Here is a 9,072-nt window from a genome sequence, read left to right as displayed (position 1 = left end):
TTCAGTTGCCTCTTTCAAAACAGGTCCTGGGATTTACAAATGGACATAAGAAAGGATGGCTATTCCTTCAAAACATCCCACCCTCACGTTCTCCCCCAGAGTTCAAAAGTCTGTTCTGTACTTCTGTGTCTCTTTTTCTGTTTTGCATATAGGGTTATCGCCACCATCTATCTAAATTCCGTATATATGTGTTAGTATACTGTAATGTTCTTTATCTTTCTGGCTTACTTCACTCTGTATAATGGGCTCCAGTGTAAAGTGATTGGCCTCCAACTAATAAAATAATATTAAAAAAAAAAAAAAAAAAAAAAAAAGAAAGGATGGCTAGATTCCAAGGAGGGCCATTTAACTTTCTAAAACATTCTGCTCCTCTCCCTTCATGTTTTTAGCTCCCACTGTTTGGAACATTGGTGCAATGGCTTCCCTGGTGGCTCAGACAATAAAAAATCTGCCTGCAACACAGGAGACCCAGGTTCTATCCCTGAGTCAGGAAGATTCCCTGAAGAAGGGAATGCAACCCACTCCAGTATTCTTGCCTGAAGAATCCCATGGACAGAGGAGTCTGTCCACGGGGTTGCAAAGAGTCCTACACGACTGAGGGACTAATGTTAAGTTGGTGCAAAAGTAATTGCAGTTTTGCATTGTTGGGCTTTGCTGTTTGACATTAGAATACATTCTTAAATAAATGTGCTTACAATGAAATGTGGTTAAAGTGATGTTCTACATCATTCTAATGTGCACTTCTCATGTTATTTTTTTTGCTAATGACATTACTTGCTGTTTATTTATATTTATTTTAGACTAGGGAAATATTGTTAGGAAAAAAAGCAAACTCACGTGATTTTCTTATTTGAGTTCAAAATGATTGTAAAGCAGCAGACAACTCACAACATCAACAACACTTTTGGCAGGAACAACTAAAGAACATGCAGTGCAGTGGTGGTTCAAGAAGTTTTACAAAGGAGACGGCAGCCTTGAAGATACGAAGTGCAGTGGCCGGCCAACAGAAGTTGACAACCAACTGAGAGGATCACCGAAACTGATATTGTTACAACTATATGAGAAATTGCCAAAGAACTCAACATCGACCATTCTGTGGTCATTTGGCATGTGAAGCAAATTGGAAATGTGAAAAAGCTCAATACATGGGTGCCTCATGAGCTGACCAAAAATTTTAAAAAATCATCATTTTGAAGGGTCATCTTTTCTTATTCTATGCAATAACAAACTATTTCTCAATCAGATTGTGACATGTGACTAAAAGTGGATTTTATATGACAACCAGTGATAACCAGTGAAGTGGTTGGACAGAGGAGAAGCTGCGAAACACTTTCCAAAGTCAAATTTGCACCAAAGAAAGGTCATGGTCACTGAAGGTGGTCTGCTGCATCTGATCTACTACAGCTTTCTGAATCCCAGTGAAAACCACTACATCTGAGATGTATGCTCTGTAAATGAATAAGATGCATCAAATTTCAATCCCTGCAGCTAGCACTGGTCTACAGAAAGAGCCCAATTCTTCTCTACAACACCTGACAGCTTCATTTTGAACCAATGCTTCAAAAAAGTTGAATGAATTGGGTTATAAAATTTTGCCTCATCTGCCATATTCACTTGACCTCTTACCAAATGACTACCACTTCTTGAAGCATCACAAAAACATTTTGCAGGGAAAAACACTTCTACAACCAACAGGAGGAAGAAAATGCTTTCATCAAAAAGTCTACAAACAATAAATGTTAGAGAGTGTGTGGAGAAAAGGGAGTCTTCTTACATTGCTGGTGGGAATACAAACTGATACAGTCATTGTGGACAACGTGTGGAAATTCCTTAAAAAGTGGGAATACAAATGCTACGCAACTCAGCATACATCCTGAGGAAACCGGAATTGAAAGAGACACATGTATCTGTAAGTTTTTTTTTAATTTATTTTTTTATTGAAGGATAATTGCTTTACAGAATTTTGTTGTTTTCTGTCAAACTTCAATATGAAACATCCATAGGTATAAATATATCCCCTCCCTTTTGAACCTCCCTCCCATCTCCCTCCCAATCCCACTCCTCTAGGTTGATACAGAGCCCCTGTTTGAGTTTCCTGAGCCATACAGCAGATTTCTGTTGGCTATCTATTTTACATATGCTAATGCAAGTTTCCATATTACTCTTTCCATACATCTCACCCTCTCCTCCCCTCTCCACATGTCTTTAAGTCTATTCTCTATGTCTGTTTCTCCATTGCTGCCCTGTAAATAAATCCTTCAGTACCATTTTTCTAGATTCTGTATATGTGTGTTAGAATACAATATTTGTCTTTCTCTTTCTGACTCACTTCACTCTGTATAATAGGTTCTAGGTTCATCCACTTCATTAGAACTGACTCAAATGTATTCCGTTTGAAGGCTGAGTAATATTCCATTGTGCATATATACCACAACTTCCTCATCCATTCATCTGTCGATGGACATCAAGGTTGCTTCCATGTTCTAGCTATTGTAAATACTGCTGCAATGAACAATGGGGAACATGTGTCTTTTTCAACCTGGTTTCCTCAGGGTATATGCCTAGGAGTGGGATTGCTGGGTCATATGGTGGTTTCATTTCTAGTTTTTTAAGGAAGCTCCATACTGTCTTCCATAGTGGCTGTATCAATTTATATTCCCACCAACAGTGCAAGAGCGTTCCCTTGTCTCCACACCCTCTCCAGCATTTATTGTTTGTAAACTTTTTGATGATGGTCATTCTGACTGGGGTGAGGTGATATCTCCTTGTAGTTTTGATTTGCAGTTCTCTAGTAATGAGTGATGTTGAGCATCTTTTCATGTGTTTGTTAGCCATCTGTATGCCTTCTTTGGAGAAATGTCCATTTAGATCTTTTTTCCCACTCTTTGATTGGGTTGTTTGTTTTTCTGGTATTGAGCTGTATGAGCTGCTTGTATATATTGGAAATTAATCCTTTGTCAGTTGTTTCATTTGCTATTATTTTCTCCCATTGTGAGAGTTGTCTTTTAACCTTGCTTATAGTGTCCTTTGCTGTGCAAAAGCTTTTAAGATTAACCAGGTTCCACTTGTTTACTTTTGTTTTTATTTCCATTACCCTAGGAGGTGGGTCATATAGGATCTTGCTTTGATTAATGTCATCAAGGGTTTTGCCTATGCTTTCCTGCAAGAATTTTATAGTTTCTGGTCTTACATTTAGGTCTTTAATTCATTGTGAGTTTGTGTATGGTGTTAGGAAGTGTTCTAATTTCATTCTTTTACATGTGGCTGTCCAGTTTTCCCAGCACCATATATATATATATATATATATATATTTTTTTTTTTTTTTTTTTTTCACCCCCAGCACCATATATTGAAGAGGCTGTCTTTGCCCCATTGTATATTCTTGCCCCCTTTGTCAAAAATAATGTACTCATAGGTGCATGGGTTTATTTCTGGGCTTTCTATCTTGCTGCATTGATCTATATGTCTGTTTTTGGGCCAGTACCATACTGTCTTGATGACTGTAGCTTCATAGTATAACCTGAAGTCAGGAAGGTTGATTCCTCCAACTCCAAACTGCTTTGGCTATGTGGGGTCTTCTGTGTTTCCACATGAATTGTGAAATTTTTTGTTCTAGTTCTGTGAAAAATGCCATTGGCAATTTGATAGGGATTACATTAAATCTGTAGATTGCATTTCATAGTATAGTCACTTTCAAAATATTAATTCTTCCTACCCAGGAACATGGACTATCTCTCCATCTGTTTATGTCATCTTTGATTTCTTTTACTGGTGTCTTATAATTTTCTGTGTATAGTTCTTTTGTCTCCTTAGGTAAGTTTATTCCTAGATATTTCTTTCTTTTTGTTGTAATGGTGAATGGGATTGATTCCTTAATTTCTCTTTCTGAGTTTTCATTGTTAGTATATAGAAATGCAAGTGATTTCTGTATATTGATTTTGTATCCTGCAACTTTGTTAAATTCACTGATTAGCTCTAGTAACTTTCTGATATTCTCTTCAGGGTTTTCTATGTACAGTATCATGGTATCTGCAAACAGTGAGAGCTTTACTTCTTTGCCCATCTGGATTCCTTTTATTTCTTTTTCTTCTCTGATTGCTGTAGATAAGACTTCCAGAACTATGTTGAATAATAGTGATGAAAGTGGATACCCTTGTCTGGTTTCTGATATTAGGGAGAATGCTTTCAGTTTTTCACCGTTGAGAATAATGTTTGCTGTAGGCTTATCATATATGGCCTTTACTGTGTTGATTCTGATCTTAGGGAGAATGCTTTCAGTTTTTCACCGTTGAGAATAATGTTTGCTGTAGGCTTATCATATATGGCCTTTACTGTGTTGAGGTAGCTTCCTTCTATGCCCATTTTTTGAAGAGTTTTAATAATAAATGGGTGCTGAATTTTGTCAAAGTCTTTTTCTACATCTATTGAGATGATCACATCGTTTTTCTTTCAATTTATTATTATGGTGCATCATATTGATTGATTTGCATATATTGAAGAATCTTTGCATTCCTGGAATAAACCCAACTTGAACCTGGTGTATGAACTTTTTGATATGTTGCTGAATTCTCTTTGCTAAAATTTTGCTGAGGATTTTTGCATCTATGTTCATCAGTGACATTTGCCTATAGTTTTCTTTTTGTGTGTTGTCTTTGTCTGGTTTTGGTATCAGGGTGATGGTGGCCTCATAAACTGTGTTTGGAAGTGTTCCTTCATCTGCAAATTTTTGAAAGAGTTTTAGAAGAATAGGCAATAGCTCTTCTCTAAATGTTTTATAGAATCCTGCTGTGAAGCCATCTGGTCCTGGGCTTCTGTTTTGGAGACATTTTTGATCACAGCTTCAATTTCGGTGCTTGTAATTGGGTTGTTCACAATTTCTATTTCTTCCTGGTTCAGTCTTGGAAGGTTGAACCTGTCCATTTCTTCCAGGATACCCATTTTTTGCCATACATGTTGTACATAATGGTCTCTTATAATCCTTTTTATTTCTGCATTTTCTGTTGTAACCTCTCCTTTTTCATTTTTAATTTTTTTGATTTGACTCTTCTTTTTTTCTTGATGAGTCTGGATAAAGGTTTGTCAATATTGTTTATCTTCTCAAAGAACAAGCTTTTAGTTTTATTAATCTTTATTGTTGGTTCTTTCATCTCTTTTTCATTTATTTCTGCTCAAATCTTTATGATTTCTTTCCTTAAACTAATTTTGGGTTTGTTTTTTTTGTTGTTGTTGTTGTTCTTTTTCCAGTTGTTTTAGGTATAAAATAAGGTTGCCTATTTGATGTTTCTCTTGTTTCTTGAGGGAGGATTGTATTGCTATAAACTTCCCTCTTAGAACTGTTTTAGCTGCACCCCATAGGTGTTGAGTTGTCATGTTTTCATTGTCATTTGTTTCTAGAAATTTTTTGATTTTCCTTTTGATTTCTTCAGTAACCTGTTGATTATTTAGAAATGCATTGTTTAATCTCCATGTGTTTGTGTTTGCTACAGTTTTTATTTCTTGCAATTGACGTCTAGTCTCATAGTGTTGTGGTCAGAGGAAATACTTGATATGATTTCAATTTTCTAAAATGTACTGAGGTTTGATTTGTGACCCATGATGTGGTCTATCCCAGAGAATGTTCCATGTGCACTTGAGAAGAAGGTGTATTCTTCTGCATTTGGATAGAATGTCCTGAAGATATCAATGAGATCCATCTCATCTAATGTATCATTTAAGAGTTGTGTTCCCTTATTAATTTTCTGTTTTGATGATCTGCCCATTGGTGTGAGTGGGGTGTTAAAGTCTCCTACTATTATTGTGTTATTGTCAATTTCTCCTTTTATGTCTGTTAGTGTTTGTCTTATATATTGAGGTGCTCCTATGTTGGGTGCATAGATATTTACGATTGTTATGTCTTCCTCTTGGATTGATCCCTTGATCATTATGTAGTGTCCTTCCTTATCTCTTGTAATTTTCTTTATTTTAAGGCCTATTTTGTCTGATATGAGGATTGCTACTCCAGCTTTCTTTTGCTTCTCATTTGCATGCAATATATTTTTCCATCTTGTCACTTTCAATCTATATGTGTCTTGAGGTCTGAAGTAAGTTTCTTGTAGACAGCACATATGTGGATCTTGTTTTTGTACCCATTCAGCCAGTCGGTGTCTTTTGGTTGGAGCATTTAAATCCATTTACATTGAAAGTAGTTATTGATATATATGTTCCTATTGCCAATTTCTTAATTGTTTGGGGTGGATTTTGTAGGTCTTTTTTCTTCTCTTGTATTTCTTGATTATATGAGTCTGCTTAACATTCGTTGTAAACCTGGTGTGGTGGTACTGAATTCTCTCAACTTTTGCTTGTCTGAAAATCTTATTTCTCCTTTAATTTTGAATGAGATCCTTGCCAGGTACAGTAATCTTGGCTGTAGATTTTTTTCCTTTCAGTACTTTATATATCCTGCCATTCCCTTCAGGCCTGCAGTTTCTGCTGAAGGATCAGCTGTTAAGCATATGGGGTTTCCCTTGTATGTTACTTGTTGCTTCTCCCTTGCTGCTTTTAATAGTCTTTCTTTGTGCTTAGTCTTTGTTAGTTTGATCAGTATGTGTCTTGGCATGTTCCTCCTTGGTTTATCCTGTATAGGTGTCTTTGTGTCTCTTGGACTTGATTGGCTATTTCCCTTTCCATGTTGGGGAAATTCTCAACTGTAATCTCTTCAAAAACGTACTCATACCTTTTCTTTTTCTCTTCTTCTTCTGGGACCCTTATAATTCAAATGTTTGTGCATTTGATATGGTCCCAGAAGTCTCTGAGACTGTCCTCAGCTCTTTTCATTCTTTTTACTTTATTCTGCTCTTCAGAAATTATTTCCACCATTTTATCTTCCAGCTCACTGATTTGTTCTGCTTCAGATATTCTGCTATTAATTCCTTCTAGAGTACTTTTGTCACTCTGCTTATTTAACTTATATGCAGAGTACATCATGAGAAATGCTGGGCTGAAAGAAGCACAAGCTGGAATCAAGATTGCCAGGAGAAATATCAATAACCTCAGATATGCAGATGACACCACCCTTATGGCAGAAAGTGAAGAAGAACTAAAGAGCCTCTTGATGAAAGTGAAAGAGGAGAGTGAAAAAGTTGGCTTAAAGCTCAACATTCAGAAAACTAAGATCATGGCATCCAGTCCCATCACTTCATGGCAAATAGATGGGGAAACAGTGGAAACAGTTTAAATAAAGTGGCTGACTTTATTTTTGGGGAATCCAAAATCATTGCAGATGGTGACTGCAACCAGGAAATTAAAAGACACTTACTCCTTGGAAGGAAAGTTATGACCAACCTAGATAGCATATTAAAAAGCAGAGACATTACTTTGTCAACAAAGGTCCATTTAGTCAAGGCTATGGTTTTTCCAGTAGTCATGTATGGATGTGAGAGTTGGACTATAAAGAAAGCTGGGCGCTGAAGAATTGATGCTTTTGAACTGTTGGAGACTCTTGAGAGTCCCTTAGACTGCAAGGAGATCCAACCAGTTCATCCTAAAGGAGATCAGTCCTGGGTGTTCATTGGAAGGACTGATGTGGAAGCTGAAACTCCAATACTTTGGCCACCTCATGCGAAGGGCTGACTCATTGGAAAAGAACCTGATGCTGGGAAAGATTGAGGGCAGGAGGAGAAGGGGACGACAGAGGATGAGATGGTTGGATGGCATCACCGATTCAATAGACATTGGTTTGGGTGGACTCTGGGAGTTGGTGATGGACAGGAAGGCCTGGCGTGCTGCTGTTCATGGGGTCGCAAAGAGTCGGACATGACTGAGTGACTGAACTGAACTGATGGCAAAAACCATCACAATATTATAAAGTAATTATCCTAAATTAAAATAAATTAATTAAAAAAAGTAAGTGCTTTCTAAGTCACAAAGCATAGATTTTAATGCTACAGGAATCAACAAACATTTCTCATTGGCAAAAAATGTGTTGATTGTAATGGTTCCTATCTTGATTAATAAAGATATATTTGAACTTAGTTATAATGATTTAAAATTCATAACCTGAAGCTGCAATTACTTTTTATCAACCTAAACACATTTCTGCCTCCCTTCTCTAAATGTTCTGATCCTCTATGGCTCAGCTGAATTCCCATTCCTTCCTATTCTTCCTATTCCCGTCACGTAATTACAGTTAACTTTGAACTTCCTCGCTTTGGGACTCCCATTTTGGAGGTTTGCATTGTCATTTAGATACCTTATGACTTTTTAATTGCTTTGCATGTGCTTACTTTGTCTTTCAACTGCACAGGAAGGGACTAATTACGGAACTCTTTTATGTGCACAATAGGGGGCTTACCTGGTGGCTCAGATGGTAAAGAATCTGCTGCAATGCTGGAGACCCAGGTTCCATCCCTGGGTTGGGAAGATACCCTGGAGAAGGAAATGGCAACCCACCCTGGTATTCTTGCCTGGAGACTTCCATGGACAGAGGAGCCTAGTGGGTACAGTCCCTGTGGACAGAAAGAATCAGAGATGGCTGATAGACTAACACTTATTTACACTTACAGAAGGTACATAGTGCTCAGCCCATCATTGGACCCTCGAGATAGAGGCTTGCTTGATTGACTCTGTGACAGCTTGCCGCATCAGACAACTAGAACGGGTGGAGTAGTGAAGACTCAAGGCCGAGGGAAAATGCAGAGATAACGAGGATGATGATGAGAGTATCAATTCCTAGGCAGGTGGATAAGAAATCTAGGGCCCCTGAGGAGGAGAAAGGGATCTGAGGCTCTCAAGGAGGAGACAGGGGTCTGGAATTCTCAAGGAGAAGGAAAGGACAAATGTTTTTTTTCTATATTCCTTAGAAGGATTATATAACAATAGTGTGTCCTACTTGAGGACAAGTTTCTTCTTCCTGAAAACCTTCTGACTAATCCTGCTATCTTAAAATGTATATTATGGGAGTGGGTCTAGTAAGATCTTCACAACCTTGAGACATTCTTTTGATTTATTGTAATGACCAATTTAAAAGTATGTAAGTCCCTTGCTAAGACTAGGGATTGGGGCACTCTCCGTCCCCCTTCTGATGTTTATGTTGGA

Source organism: Muntiacus reevesi, chromosome 5 (assembly GCF_963930625.1).
Source record: "Muntiacus reevesi chromosome 5, mMunRee1.1, whole genome shotgun sequence".
Classification (NCBI taxonomy): domain Eukaryota; kingdom Metazoa; phylum Chordata; class Mammalia; order Artiodactyla; family Cervidae; genus Muntiacus; species Muntiacus reevesi.
Note: the sequence above shows the minus strand (reverse complement) of the source record.